Here is a 16232-nt window from a genome sequence, read left to right on the forward strand (position 1 = left end):
GTAATATAATCATATATAGAGAAAATCCTAAAAAGCTACAGAAAAAAAATAATAGAACCAAAAGGTGAGCTTAGCAAGGCTGCAAGGAGATACAGGCTCCACCTACAATCATCAGCTGTATTTCCATTCTCCAGCAACAAGCAACTGGACATTGTAATTTTAAAAAGTACTGTTTATAATAGCATCAAAAATACCATGAAATACTTAGGGATAAATTTAACAAAATGTGTGCAAGAACTGTGACCAAAAGTTCAATGACAGCCAGAACAAAACAATTTTGAAAAGAAAAAACCTGAAGGACAAAGTACTGATTTCAAACTTACTATACGGCTACAGAAACTAAGAAAGTGTGGTAGTGATGTCAGGTTACACGTAGCTGGAACCTGCCATCTGTATTTAAATAAGATGTGGGAAAGTGCTCAACATGATGAGTCGTCAGGAAAACTGAACCTGTAAGGATATACTGCAATTCACACGATCTGAACTCGCACCTCGCTGCGGGGAGTGCAAAAGGTTTGGAAGATCTCTGTCAGTTTCTTACAAAGTTAAGCACATGTCTACCCTTTGACCCAGCAGTTCTACTCCCAGGTGGTCATCCAAGAGAAATGAAAATGTATGTCTAAAAAAAGTAACTCGTAAAAGAATGTTCATTCAGCTTATTCATAAGAGCCAACCCAAATGTCGATCAACAGCAGAATGGATAAGCAAACTTATATTCATACAGTGGAATGCTACACGGCAATAAAAAAGGAACAAATTATTGATAGCAAAGTGATGTGATCTCAAAAACCCTGTGCCGAGGAGACGCAGCCACACATAAACATGCACACACCACACGGTCCATTTATATCAAGTTCTGTAACAGGAAAAGCTCACCTACGGTGCAAGAGGTCAGCACAGTAGTTGCCCCGGGTCGAGGGGGTAACAGGAAGTGACTAGAGGGACACGAAGCAGGTTTTGAGGTGATGGAAGGGTTCTGTACCTTGATAGGGGTGTGGGTTACTTGGATGTAAGCATCTGTCAAAACTTCCGGGCCTGTGCAGTTAAGACACTGCTATGCACACCCACGATGACCTGAGCATTCATTGTGCAAATTATACCTCAATATTTTAAAGTTGTTCTTTTTTATTGATTTGAGAGAGAGAGAGAGAGATCAATTTGTTGTTCCCCTTATGGATGCATTCATTGGCTGACGCTTGGACGTGCCCTGACTGGAGAGAAAACCTGCAACCTTGGCGTCTTGGGACAATGTTCTCACCAACTGAGCTGCCTGGCCGGGGCCAAAGCTGTTTCTAAAAGGACTCTGTGTTCACCATGTCCTGTGAACCAACACAGAAAGGGTTCCCCAACTTCATTCTACTCCTCACATTACCTTCACCTCCCGCATAATGAATGCGAACGGGCTGGACCCCTCGTTAATTTTTTTTAAATGAGACTTTCCTGTGCACGTGTTTCAGCCACTTGCTCCTGTCACCCCACTACACTCCAGGTCTTAGCTGCCCAACCTTCCATCGTGTGGACAAACCACAGCTCATCCCCTTCTCCCCACCCCACTGATGGGCTGGCAGACCCTCCCCGGTTTTTGTCATTAAAAACAATGCCGCAAAAACTTCCTTAATCATATACCTAATCTCCCTGGTGCTTTCATTTCTGTGGGAGAATTTCCCAAAGTGGTGAATAAAAAAGACAAGTGTGTTATTTGTTTTAATAGATGTTGCAGATTACATCCCACAAAAAGGTTGTAGAAATCTCATTTAGTGTTCAGCCTGATATATTTTAAGTTTCTGCAGACTGCCTTCAGAAGCAGAAATAAATTATGAACATAGCATAATAATCATTTTAGGCAATTCATCTATGCTTTGAAGGGGGAAAATTCAGCACCACAGCTAAGCCCACAAATAACCAAGTTATTCTGTCAAAATACATCCAGAGAGGCAGGGTAGCCCGCTAGCTAACACTGAGCCGATCCTGGCTCCGGGACTGTCCAAGCCTGTCGTACATCATCTCTGTGATCTTGAACAAGCTACTTGACCTGTTTGAACTTGAGTCTTCTCGTAAACAAAAATGTAAACAATACTAGCACCTGCATCGTGGAAGGTGAAAGGTAATGTGAAGAACCTGGTGCACGAAGAGTGGAAAGTGCCTGGTACACGCAAAGAGCTCTGTACGTGTTAGTTACTGTTAGTCAAGCTGCTGAACTTCTCTGGGTCCCCATGTCCCTATGCGTGAAATGAGGACAGTAACACCATCCGTCTCATAGGGCACGTAACGTGACTAGAACAATGACGGTCCCCTATTAGGCCTTCAACAAAATCAGCTAATAGCGCTGCTGAAATGCAGCGCTCACCTGGAGGAACTCAGCTCAGGCAACTGCAGAGATCTGAATGCAGTGTGGATGGCCCTCCACCCTTCCGGAACTCAGGAGGCAGCTAAGTTCCCGCCAGGCCTGTTGCCCATATTGAATTCTTGGAAGGCCACGCAAACCGTCCAGAATGCAGAAAGGAATCGATCAGCGCCCTCGGGAGATTTGTTTCCCTCCGTGACCAACGATGCACATTTATCTCTCCCTACAGCCCAGGGGCTCCGGGCACTCGAAGCATCTCGAGCAGCTCCGCCTTGGCGGCTCGCCCCATCAGGGGCCTTTCTCCTCCCGGGCTGCACGTGCAATCCGGACGAAAGATGATGGCTGCTCTTGCAGGGTGCTGGATCTGGCTGTGGATAAGCCACACAAATGCTCTCAGGGCCACGCTTCTAGGGTGCAAGTACACCTGATGACCCGGGGAGGGCAGGTCCACTGACCCACTTGGCAAATGACGTGGTTCAGCCTCAGAGGTGGATTTCTGCCCATGCTCCCCCGCCCCCCATGCCCCCTTCCCACTAGGCCAATCCCCCCCCACTTATAGCAGCCCTTCCTTCCCATCTAATGGGAGAGAGAGGGGAGGACAGGGGGCATTCACCTCACAGACCCAGCACGGAAGAGCTACAGTTTGATTGTAGGGCTCATACAAAACTCAGTGTGATCTTTTCGTGTTTGAAGCCAGATAAAATCAAGTCACATTTTAATGGGCTGTCTCTATGACCTGTGTTTCGAGTGTTTGAATGTGAGCAGGACGGATGCGGGTGGGGGGCGGTGGTGGGGAGGACCCTAGAGAAAAATATGAACAACCCAGCTTCTTGATTGTACTAGGAAGGAAATATAAAATGAAGTCCACTGGGCAGCATAAACAAATAAATAAAATACAGGTACATTCCCATGGGTTTCACATGACATCCAACCTGGACCATGGCCCAGATTATCTACAAAGGCTCATGAAACATAAGGGAATTGCTTATTGATTAGAGGCTGAATGATTGAATGGGTTTTTCAACCGTTATCCCCATCTCTTCCCTCCCCCCACCTACATCAACTTGTCCTCCATACGCCCTGTCAGAGTGACCTTTTGAAAATATAGTCACTGACCTGCTCAAACTATGCTTCTAGTTTATCAAGACTGTAGAATAAAATCCAGACAGAATTCAGGACCCTGGTCCAATCTCACCTCCCAGGAATCCCTGCCTCACACCCTTGCCCCAAGGACGCCTCTGTGCCTCTGAAAACCAAGTCCCCCCACCACCACCTGGCACCTCCTCCTCCACCTTTTCTACTGGTAAACTTCTGCCTATAACTCAAACCCAATGTCACCTCATTCTTAGATTTCCCCACTACGTTCTTCAGAGTTTCATCTCTGCACGTGTCACACTGTGTCACAATTATGTGTCCTCCTGCATGTGGCCTATTTACCTCTTACTCCATCTCCCCGAACAGAACCCGACACAGAGTGAGTGTTGGCAAATATCAGGGGATGGGTGGGTGGGTTAGAGAGATTACTGAATAAATAGCAAATAGAAAAGGCCTAAATAATATGGAGAAATGATAAAAGATAGATAAGTGATAGAGGAAGGAAGGAAGGAAGGAAGGAAGGAAGGAAGGAAGGAAGGAAGGAAGGAAGGAAGGAAGGGAGGAAGGGAGGAAGGAAGGAAGGAAGGGAGGAAGGGAGGAAGAAAGGGAGGAAGGAAGGAAGGAAGGAAGGAGGGAAGGAAGGAAGGGACAGAGGGAGGAAGGAAGGAAGGAAGGAAGGAAGGAAGGAAGGAAGGGAGGGAGGAAGGAAGGAAAAGAGAAAGTAATAGATAAATAACACAGATTTCCTAGGGCTTTGCTACTTTTCTTCTGACCTCCAAATGTTTCATGCACTCTATTTACTAGAAAGGAAAAAAATGTAATTTTTGTCTCAGGTAGAAATTGGTAGATATTTTTTTTTTGGCCACAGTAATAGGGCACAGGCAGCTGGCCCCGTGTCTCTTCTCTGAGTGCAGTCTGCCCGGGCAGGCCCCAGCTTTCAGGGGAGTTCCAGGAGACAGGCGGCCTCAGAGGGGGTTGGCGAGGCCTCCAGACGCAGGGGAAGATCTCACAACTGAAGCCTCAGAGAAGGCCCCCCGCTCCCACACGCCGCATTTCATGGGCGAATCAATCCAGAATCTTCAAGTATTTACTGAGGTTCATGTCAAGCCATGCTCGCTGTGGACCAGCTCTGGCCGGGCTCTGCGCTGAAGTCAGGGCTGCAAATTGAATTAGGCACATATATTCATGTGCCATTTCTTGCTGGCTATTTCTCAAACACGCCCCAAAAATTAACAGTTTAGTGGGCAAAGGTCTGCCACCATCCTCACCGACATGCTTCCATTTCTACTGAAGGCTAATAAAACTGTCACCCTGTTCATGGGCTCCATGCTTGGTCATATGAGGACCAGAGCTCCACAAGGAAGGCGCTAGAATTAGTACCTCCCTGCTGTGAGGGTGCTGGCACAAGCCCTGAGGGGTTAAACACCTTGAGGGCTGCCCACAGAAGTCAGGAGTAGAGCTGGGAGGCCCACCGTGCAGCCAGGCCCACAGCCCCTCTTCAGCACTGCAGTAAGTAACTAAAACAGCAAAAACGCAGCTTCCCTCATGGGACTAAATAAAACCACTTTCATTTTCTACCTTTTAAAAATGCAACCCCTAAATATGTTTCTTCCTCCTGATGTGTCCCTCCATGGCTCTAGGCAAAGGAGGGAGACATCAGAAGGCCTTAGCTGGGTGCTCCGCATTCCCCTCCCCCACCCACCCCCAACCTTAACCTTCCAGAAGACGTATCATTGCCCATCGTGTTTAAGGAAGCCTCACAGTCAAAAGTTAAATACAGTCACACCACGTGGACCAGCTGTTACACTCCCACGTATTTACCCAAGACAGCTGAAAACATGTGCGGGAAAAAAATCATACAAGAATATCCATGGCAGCATTACTCATAATAGCCAAAATAGAGAAATAATCCAAATGTCCATCCACTTATGAGTGGAAGAACAGAATGGGGGATGTCCCTACACTGGGAAAGCATTGGCCACGTGAAGGAACGAAGTACCGGTACACACTACACCATGGGTGAGCCTGGACTCCATTAATGCCAGTGGGAAAAGTCAGACACAAAGGCCACATGCAGTATGACGCCCTGCACATGAAATGTTCGGGATGGGCGAATCCACAGAGACAGAGAGCCGGCCGGTGGTTGCTAGGGGCTGGGGGACAGAGGATCGGGAAGTGACTGCTTATCACACGGTTTCTGTTGAGGGTGAAAAAGACGTTCTGGAATTAAGCAATGCTGATGGTTGCACAATGTGTCAAATACATACTTTAAAGGGATGAATTTTACAATACCAGAATTATATCTCAATAAAAATAAATATATTTTTTTAAATGAGCAACTGCACGAAAGACAATCCGAATGCTGTGAATCAGTACAAGATGCCATGTGTGAAACACTTGACGGATGCTTCCCCAAAGTGGACAGCATTCCTAAATAGTATGTACTGTTACCAAAAACAGAGCGGTAAGCTGGAAAAAAACAAAACAAAAAACAACATTCTAAGGCATTCATCATAAATACATTTCAATCACTTATGCCAGAGGAAAGATGGAATTATCCTCTCTCTGTGGGAAATTATTATAAAGTCTTTGTCACATGAAGAGGCGATGACAGTTCACAGCTGAAGATTAAAGGAGAAAAATATTAGCGACATGTCAGGAAAACAAAACGATGTTATTTTTCTGAGTTTCTATCATGTTCGTTATATTTGTCAGGTTTTTTTTTTACATGAGTGATTTGTGATATCTTGTTTTAAATTAAAAAACTTAGTTTTGTACCTTAAAAGGGTTAAAGAGCTGGGGAAAAGTCTTTCTGGGCTGGGAGTGAATGGGGTCTCAAACCCATGCCAATACAGCCTCATCCGTTCTGTCTCCCCCACAGCCAGAGCTGCCAGACCTGCAGCAGGGTACACGGGAAGGGTCTTGGTTTCCTGTCCCTTCTGCCCGTTGTCTGGCTTCCTTCAGGGCACCAGACTAGGTGCCACCCCAGACCAACAAGCCGGGGGTGGACAGCCTGGGACAGCTCAATGCCAGAAGTGGGGCCTTCTCTGGGGTGTGGATGCTCTCAGACCTTCTCAGTGGGGGGCTCTGAGTGTAGTCTTTTCCCTCAGTAAGGCAGCCCTGCTGAGGCTGGGTCTGGTCTTAAGGCTCCACGTGGGTGGAGCATGACCCTAGAGCCCACTTAGATTACCAAACGGGGGTCCTTCACAGTGTCTAGCACCAGAACCCCATGTTCGCTCTTGGGGTTAAACCCTCATACACAATCTAACAACTTTGGTTCTCTTCTATTCATTGTCCTGGGAATAGATTTTCCTCCTGGACACCACAGGAGGGAGAATGGGTTAAGGTCAAGATTTAGGAATTCCTGGGTCCTCTGGCTGTGATAAAATCTTAGAAAATCTTGGCAAAAGTGCTCACTCCCTGAAAAAGGGAAGGTGTGAGCCTAGATGTGGAGAAGGGACCAGACTAGATAGGTTCTGGGAAGGATGAGGACTTACCTCGATGTAGCAACAAGGTAAGTCTAGAGAAGACAAAAGTGTGACGGTAAAGGCGGGAAGGGCAGGGTGGGGGGCTGCTGGGCAGGCACCAGAAGACAAACTTGAGTGCTAGTAACCCTCTCCTCACAAGACTTACGAGCTTCCACTTCTACCAACACCCCTTAGCAGTACCCACAATGCCTCCGCCAGAAATGCTAACACCAGGAAGAGAAATTAATTTCGACTCTGCTGCCCACCACCCCCCTAATATCCCATCCCAGACAACTGAGAAGAGACGGATGTTGGAGGATAAAGGTCGCTGGTCCCATTAATTCTCCCAGTCACTTTGCAGACTCCTCTGCTCTGAGATGGATGGTTGGCACTATGTTCATAATAACGACCATCAAACCTTAGCATTTGCTTAACATTTTACAATTTATATGAACTTATTTGACTCACATAGCTCCATGTAGTAAGTACGGCAGCATAATTGTCGTGCAATTGTAGAGAGAAGAAGAAAAAACAACAACTGAGACCGCAGGACCTAAATTGATGGCCTGGCCAAAGGTTGCCAAGTGTTAAGTATTTTTATGTCTAAAAATTTATCTCAGTCTCTCTGATATGAATAAAAATATCCCAGGTTTGCCCTGGCCAGGTAACTCAGGTGATTGGAGCAATCTTTCTGTGCAGCAAAAGGCTGCAGTTTCAATTCCTGGTCAGGGTACATACCCAGGTTGTGGGTTCAGTCCTAGGTGTCCTTTCTTCTCGCTCCCTAAAATCAATAAAAACATATCCTCTGGTGAGGATTTAAAATATATGTGTGTCTCCCAGGGTTGGGGGTCAGATTAATCTAGCGTGAGGTTTTCTTTTGATGCCTTTTACACATGGGGGATAGGTTGCCTCCAAATACATACAGTTAATCCTTGGGGCAAAAACCATCCCCCTGCCCTTCAGACAAAGGCAGATACATGTTTTGTATCAAATGGATCTTCAGGACCCCTGACTCAGCAGAGCTCTGTCCTGGAAGAACTGTGGATTTTCCAAAATCCTGTTGCTGGTCAGCTCCCTTTCCAGACAATGGAGTACATTCAGCCTTCCTCTCCAGCCTCAATCACACCTCACCTTGAAGAGAAAGAAAGCACAAACACAGAAAGAAGGCCACACAGCCTGAAAGCCGGTGTGCGCTTAGCAGCAACAGAGCAACGCACCTCAAACACCCCAGCCAGTAGCCGGGGCAGGTCACCTGGCGCTGAACCCTGCATGAGTGGGGACTTCCCTCTGGGCCCTCTGTTCTTCTGGCCGAGAACCCACAAAGCTGGAGGCCCAGCAGACACTAAGCCAGGCTGAATTAGAAAAACAGTCAGATCCAGCCAGGAACTCAAGGCGGCGAGGAGTAAGGAGGCCTAAGAGATGCAAGCAGTGCCAACCCAGAGCAGGAAGTGGGAGCAGGTGAGCGAGGTCAGAACCTGAGAGAAGCAAGAGAAGGGGCATTGCTCCCTAAATGCAGTCCTCAAAGGCTTTTCCCACACAGTCTGCCAAGCTGATCTTCTCTGCAGCTAAAACATTCTATTTATGGAATGCATCGGAGAAGTTCATGGAGTCTCACGTACACCTTAGTAGATCTCTCTCTCGATCTCACCTACTCCAGCTATCTATCAACTATCTATGCCAATCATGCTGGCTATGAGCAGCCTTGTATCAACAGGTGTTGAACATTAAAAGGTAATACAAACTTATAGGTGAATTCCATCCCCAAATGAAGCACAGGTAGAGATGCTAAAATTATCCCACACCTTCATTCCTCCATCCATCCATCCCTTCCCGCCTCTTTTCATCCATTTATCCACTCACTTGTGTATCAATTATTGATCCCAACTACATGCCAGGGCCTCTGAATGACATTAGTCCTTTTTCCCAAGAGCCTCTACAGGGAGAGACAGACCTATGAACAATACAATGTGACAAGCACCTTGGTAGGGATACAGCGTGGAAGGCTTCAGAGAGGTTACAGGTGAGTAGGCTCACCTGTAGATAAGTAGGAATTGACCAGGAGGTCAAAGTAATCAAAAGACAATCCAGGTAGAAGGAATAGTAGTTGAAAAGTCAGAAAGTCTGGGAATAGCAGAGCCAAATCCAGAGTTAGCCTCTGGTGGAATTCTCTTTTATTGCTGATTTGAGACAGTAACTGAAATAGTTTCCCATATTTTCCGGTCATGGGTCCTGTTTGGAGCTGACCTAGTTAAAGTGGTAACACCAGGAGAAAGAAAAGGCATAGGGAACAGGGCCACAGCAAGGGGCATGAGTAAGTCAGGTTCTGGGAAGAGTGAGTAAGCCAGCCAAGTTGCTTTGGTTAATTCACACAATCTTTTTACCCTATAAAGAAAATGGGAAACTAGGCCAAGCCAGTGGCTTGGCATGAGAGAGACCATAGTGGCAGCCACTCAAAAATAAAGTGTTACATTGCTGATGCATCTTCCTTCCTTCTGGAGCTCCTTCAGGAGAAAGGAATACTATCTTAGTCCATTCAGGCTGTGATAACAAAATACCATAGGCTGCGTGGCTTATAAACAATAGGAATCTATTTCTCACAATTCTGAAGCCTAGAAGTCCAAGAGCAAGGTGCTGGCGGGTTAGGTGTCTGGTGAGAGCCCACTTCCTGGTCTGTAGTGTCCTCACCTGGCAGAAGGAGCGAGGAAGCTCTGTGGGGTCTCTTCTATAAGGGCACCCATCCACTAATGAGGCCTCTTAACCACTTCCCAAAGGCCCCACCTCCAACTGCCATGAAATTGGGGACCTGCTTTCAACATATGAATTTGAGGGAGAGACACAAACATTCAGTCTATAGCAGGAGCTGCCCCCTGAATGCAGACCACAGAACTATTTCCCACATCCACTCCCTCAAGTTTCTTTGAAGTTAACCAACTCTATCTTTCAAAATGGTAGACCTCCAGGGAATATGATGAACAATCATTTGTTCACATTTTTGTATAAGTTTTTAAAATCAGATTGCTCTCCTAGCTTAGGCGTCCCTTTTAGATGAACTTTAATGAAGGATTGAGAGATTCTATGGAAAAAAAGGGAAAGAGAATGATGAGAAAAAGATCCTCAGCATAGAGCAGGTAGAGGTCAGAAAAAGCCTGGAGTCAGCAAAAACAGCCAGGCCTTTGGGTCAGGTGAGAGAGAGATGGGACAGCGTCGATGACAAGCTCTCTCCATTCTCCAAGGCCTCAGCCATGGGAGTGCAACTCTGGAGCCCTGGGCATCTTCTCCCACAATCTGTGATCATGCAGCCATTGCATGCCTGCAGCTGAAGACAACAGCTGTTGGAGAGGATAATATTCCTCACCACCAAGCATAGTTTTCAGCACTTCCTCTGGTTGACCAGTTGACCGGTGCTGAGCACTTCACGAGCATGTTCTCAAGCAATGCCCACCACATCCCAGCTCAGGATGTTCTAATCCTCCTCTTCAGATAAGAAAACTGCAACTTGAGAACGTCGCGTGCCCTGGATCACTCAGCCTGTGAGTGGCACAGCTGACATTTAGTCTGGCTCTGCTTCTTGTGCCAAGCGTCTGCTTTGACTCGCCACTGGGAAGTTTCCCTTTTTACAGGACCTGGACAGAATGGGCACGCAGGATGTATTCAAAGGAATGGACAGGGCCCCTGTATCTGTATCAAAAATATTATGCCTCCCTGGCTGGTGTGGCTCAGTCGGTTGGTATGTCATCCTGCAGACCACAGGTGGCAAACACAAGGCCCGCAGCCAAATCCGGCCCTCTGCCCTGTTTTATCCAGCCCGGCACCTTGTTTCTACCCAGCAGCAGGGCCGAGCTCTCGCTTAACCATTAAGGAGTAGTTACATGTATACAGTCCGAAAATTACACTTGGCCCTTTGAAGGCAACTGCGAGGCTGATGTGGCCCCTGGCGAAAAGGAGTTTGACACCCCTGTTGTAGACTGAAAGGTTTCGGGCTTGATCCCTGACCACAGACCCGAAACGTATGAGAAGGCAACCAATCAATGTTTCTCTCTCACAGCGAAGTACCTCTTCCCCCCTCCCCTTCTCTGTCTAAAAGCAATGAAAAAATGGCCTCGGGTGAGGACACAAAAAAATAAAATAATACATATTACATATGTTATATTATGCCTCATTCTTCTTGGAGAGGTCGGAGAGGCTAAATGTGCCTCACTGTAAGCTCCTTGTGTTCATTTCCGGAGGCTGCTCTAACAAGGCACCGAAACCCGGGGGGCTTTAAACAACAGAAATTCATGGTCTCATAGGTCTGGAGGCTAGAAATCCAGAAGCAGGGTGTGGTGGGCCTGCTCCCTCTGACGATGCTGGGGGAGAATCCCTTCTCTTCTCCCCTTGCTCCTGGCGTTTGCAGCCATCCTGGCATCCCTCGGCTTCCTGTTGCACCCCTCCGGTCACATGGCTGTCTTCTCCCCGTGTGTCTTCACCACCCTCCCTCCATGGGTGTCTGTCCTTGTGTCCAAATTCCCTGTTTCATGGGCACACCAGTCATATTGGATGAGGGCCCACCCTGAGGGCCTCATTTTAACTTGATTACCTTTGTAAAGACACCATTTCCAAATAAGGTTACATTCTGAAGTATTGGGAGTTAGGATATCAACATATACTTGGGGGGAGGGAACATAATTTAACCCTTAATATACATCAGTTTCTAATTCCAACGTTCAATTGATTCACTGGCTCCCACCTACGCCCTGACCTAGAAGTACTGTAATTACATTCTCAAGTCCCCGCAAGGCTGGAGGCTGTCTGGATCTATGGTCCAGACATCCCGTCCCCAGCCCTGACCCTCGCCCCATCCGGGTTCCATCACTACTGTGCTGCCCCGAGAATTTCTAAGAGGTGCAAAGTGGCTCTTTCCTGGCAACTCGCCCGCTCCTTTTATTCCCACTTGTTCCGGCGTCTGGCAGCTCAGCACTAACAGCCCCATGTCACTGTCATAATCAGCTCTTTGTCTGCAGCTTCCGGTGGGGCGTTTCGGCACAGCTGGGGACAGCCAGCCCAGCCGCTTCCCCCGTGCTATTGTGTGCTTGCGAAGGAAAACTCACATCTTTTTAATCGCCCGCTACCCCTCCGCATGGAAGCCGGAAGCACACCCGCTTTACCTCCCTTCACCCGCACGGATGTGTCTCTGAGGTGAGGGCGGTGGGGACACGCGAGCGTGTGCGCCCCTTTTCTGAGCACTTCCCCATCCACAACGCCTTGACGATAAGCAGGAGGGCCGGAGTCCCCACCGGGCAGACAGGGACATTGCGGTCAGCCTCTGTGGGTAAACAGCTGGTTGGTTAGTGTCCTCTCAAGCCAGGACTCATTCTATTTTGTCACTTCTCCTGTTCACAAACACTGAGCGAGGATGACATCTGACCACCAAGATGGCCCGTGGTCCCCCAGCCCCACAGTGCTTTCGCTTGGAGGAGCTCACCGAGTCCCACTGTGCCCTGGACTCTGCACTTGCTGGTTTGCTCCCCCTCCAGGGCTCCTCCTCCGAGGGTCAGCCCCTGAGTCCCGGCCTCCGAGAAGAAGCCCTTCCTGTTTAACTTTATGGAGGGATAATTCATATGTGAGTGTATAAAGTTAGAGTTTAAGTCACATGTACATGCAGAATGATAACCAAGATCGACACTGTTAACACATCCATTACCCCACAGTTATGTCTGTGTGTATGTGTGTGAGTGTGTTAACACTTAATATATACTCTCGGCAACGTTTAAGTATACAATTGTTAACTATAGTCACCATGTCACACATTAGATGCTCAGAACTGATTCTTTTCATCACTGAAAATGTGTACCCTTTGACCTACGAAGGAAGAGATGGAGAAAACGTGACAGACGCACACCATGGAATATTATTGAACCACAAAAAAGGAGGAAATATCGCCATCTGTGACAACATGGATAAATCTGGACGGCATTATGCTGATTGAAATAAGCCAGACAGAGAAAGTATTACTCCATTATTACTTATATGTGGAATCTAAAGGGGGGAAAAAAAAACAATTTCATAGAAACAGAGACTAAACTGGTGATCTCCAGGGTGCCAGGGGCTGGGGTGGGGGCTGGGGGGCTGGTAGGTCAAAGGGCACACATTTTCAGTTGTCAGAGAAGCATTTCTTGATGTTTCAGCCTTGGTTACCTCCCTCCCATCACATATTCTCACAGCAATCTCCACCTCCCCAAACACTTGTCACAAGTGAAATCAGTTGACTTAACAGCATCTTCCCTTGTAGACAAAGGGCAGCAAGCAAAGATGTCTTGTTGGTTCCTAATCCCCAGCCCCCAGCCCCTCAGTCCTGTGCCTGGCAGCTCCCTGAAGTGGACGCCATGTCCCGTGCCTGCTGAGGCCACACCGCTATCTCAGCAGGTCTCAGCCTCTGCTGAATGAGTGAAGGGACCTCGGAGGCAGCACTCCATCAGCGCCTAACTCTGTCACTGCCCTGTCACACCAAAAAGTAATCTTTGCTTATCTGTCTATTTCCCCATTAGACTGTGAGCTCCTCGAAGATGAGTCCTGGACCCTACACCTACCAAGGCTCAATAAATATTTGTTTAATGAAGATGAGTTTCTTCGGATTGAAGTCAGACGAGGCTCCTTCAGGACACGAATAAATGCAGGATGATAAAGATTTGAAAGGGCTGTCAAGTTCACATGTTGATTTATGGAGCAAATTAATCCGACAGCATCAGTACTGCCAGGCCTCCCGCATCGGCTTCGGCAATCACGCACACCCGGGGCAGGGTGCAGCTGTTTGTGAGACGCAACACGAGAGAGGTCTCCCTTGGCGTGCTCAAAGGTCTTCAAGATATTTTTAGTTGACAAACAACCATGTGTCACTCATCATACATCCCATTAAACCAGATTGTGCAAGTTGTTCCCATATTAAGTGTGAAGGCTCTGTGCGAGACTTCAGTCCCCCTGGGTAGTGCACCTGCCCCAAAGCCAGGGACGGAAGAATACAGAGGCTTGAAAAATGCTGACCCCAGGGCCTCCCTTACCACCGACAGTCTTGTCTGACCCACATCAGTGCAATTTTGCACCAATTTCCACAGAGAATCAGCAACATGGGGTATAATCAGCGGGCAAACTCTCTATCCCAGAACTTCTGAAAAGATCTGATGTTATAGGAAATATCTGAAATCTCTTGCCATGACAGTGTCCAACCTTTTGGCGTCTCGGGGACACACTGGAAGAAGAGTTGTCTTGGGCCACACATTAAATACATTGCAACCCGTAATCACCAAAAAAAATCTCATAATGTTTTAAGTAAAGTTATGATTTTGTGTTAGGCTCATTCTTAGCCATCCTGGGCCCCATGTGGCCTGCAGGCCGCAGATGGACACCCCTGCCCCAAGGGAGACTACATAACGCACAGTAACTGTTGAGTTGTGAGGTGCCTACAGACCTACTAGTGACTCTGGCCCACCTGTAAGGCCCTGGAGACCCCATCTCTGAGCACAGTGGGGAGGCCAGGAAAGGGAGGTACAAATCTCACAGGTGTCTGCAGACTCTAAGGTCGCTGAGCAAGCCGACATGCTGACTCAGCTCTATCCAGGGCCCAAGCAACATAAAAACTCATCCTGGAAGGAGGCCCGCTCTGTCACCGGGCTCGCCCTCAAAGGTGGGAGAAGGGCAGAAACTCACTGGGACTCTCCCAGTGCAGCTGCTACCCTTCCCCAGCTGTCCTCTCCCCACAGTCCCCACAGGGAAAGGACCTGCCTTCTGGGGGTAAATATTTTTAAATGTGATAGCTTAACTTTATATAAGCAGAAATCTGTTGTGAAATATAGTAAAAAATATATAGTGGAAAGCAGAACCGGATTCAAAATACCCACGGCAATTATAACTCATCTAAAAATACATTTCACAAGAAAAATGCAAACACTTTCTAAGAAAATATACTAAAAGTCCTGTTCCAAAGACTTAGAATGATATTCCTGGATGTAAAGACCCACACTGTATGTTTTTTTACCCTCCCCCAAATGAACTCATTAATGTAATGCTATTTCAATCAGAGTCCTAATAGTTATTTTAATTTAACGAGCTGGTAACGAAGGTCACTTGGGAGACAGATGTGCAAGGACAGTGAAAACACGTAAAGGACCACTGAAGGCAGCTTGAGGACAAGTTCCGAATGCTGAAATGTATATTAGTCTAAAATAATCCGAAGAATCTAGTCCAGGTTTGGTCAGAGTACAGCAAAACCTGAAATGTCCCCTAGAGGGACAACTAAGACCCAGAGACCCAGGGGGCCAAGGTGGTGACCCAAGAAGGCAGGGCAATGGGCCGAAATGGGAGCCTAGGATTTACAGAGCAGGCTGCTGGTCGCCCGAGGCCCGTTTGTGGTGTGTTGGCGTGTGCTTCTCAGCCCATTTACATGTGTGATTGGGAAAAGCATATTCACAGACAGACCCTCCTTGTTCCTCCCTCATCTTTAAGGAGAGAGAGAGAGAGAGGGGCACCAGCAAAGAACTAGGCATAGATCAGTGCAACAGAATGGTGTATAGAGAACACCTATTACATATGATACTTTAGCTGAGTGGGAAGTAGCTTTTGAAATCAATGGGGAATAGACAGACTTTAACAAAGGGTGTTGGAAAAATTGGCTTATCTGCTGCAAAGACTGATGACAGAGAGACGTGTGGCTCGGAGTTAGGGTATATACATATGCAAATGTAGATCCCCATTTCGCTCCACACATGAGGAAAGTGTCAGTGGATGGAAATTTCAAATGCAAAATAAAAAACCATGAAACTACTAGAAGGAAGTATAAGAGAATTATTACAATTTAGACATAAGGAAGACCTTTTTTAAAATGTTGCAGGGGAGGGGGTGGGGGAGGTGGAAGACGGTAGAAGGGATAACTGGTAACAAAAAATACAATAAAAAATAATAAGTCAATAAGTAAATAAATAAATGCCTTTCCCTTGGGGGGAAAAATGTTACAAAAAGTCCAGGAGCTGTTGAAGGGAAGTGACAAATCTAACTCCATACAAATGTAAAGCTTCTCCGTGTTAAAACAAGTGCCAGCTTAAGGGATAATATTTACAAAAGATACATCTGAAAAAGGATAAACATCCATAATACGTTGAAAGTGCCTACAAATAAACAATGAAAATATAAGCATTCAATTGAAAATGAGTCCAATTTTAAGTAGGCAATTCACACACAAAAAAGAAAGAAATGGCCTATAAATTATATTAAAGACTCTTTTTGGTCAAGTCTCTCCATGATAGAATATATATATCAAAGCAGTATATCCCCTATTGGACTAAAAATAGGTTGCTGCG

Source organism: Desmodus rotundus, chromosome 12 (assembly GCF_022682495.2).
Source record: "Desmodus rotundus isolate HL8 chromosome 12, HLdesRot8A.1, whole genome shotgun sequence".
NCBI classification, from domain to species: domain Eukaryota; kingdom Metazoa; phylum Chordata; class Mammalia; order Chiroptera; family Phyllostomidae; genus Desmodus; species Desmodus rotundus.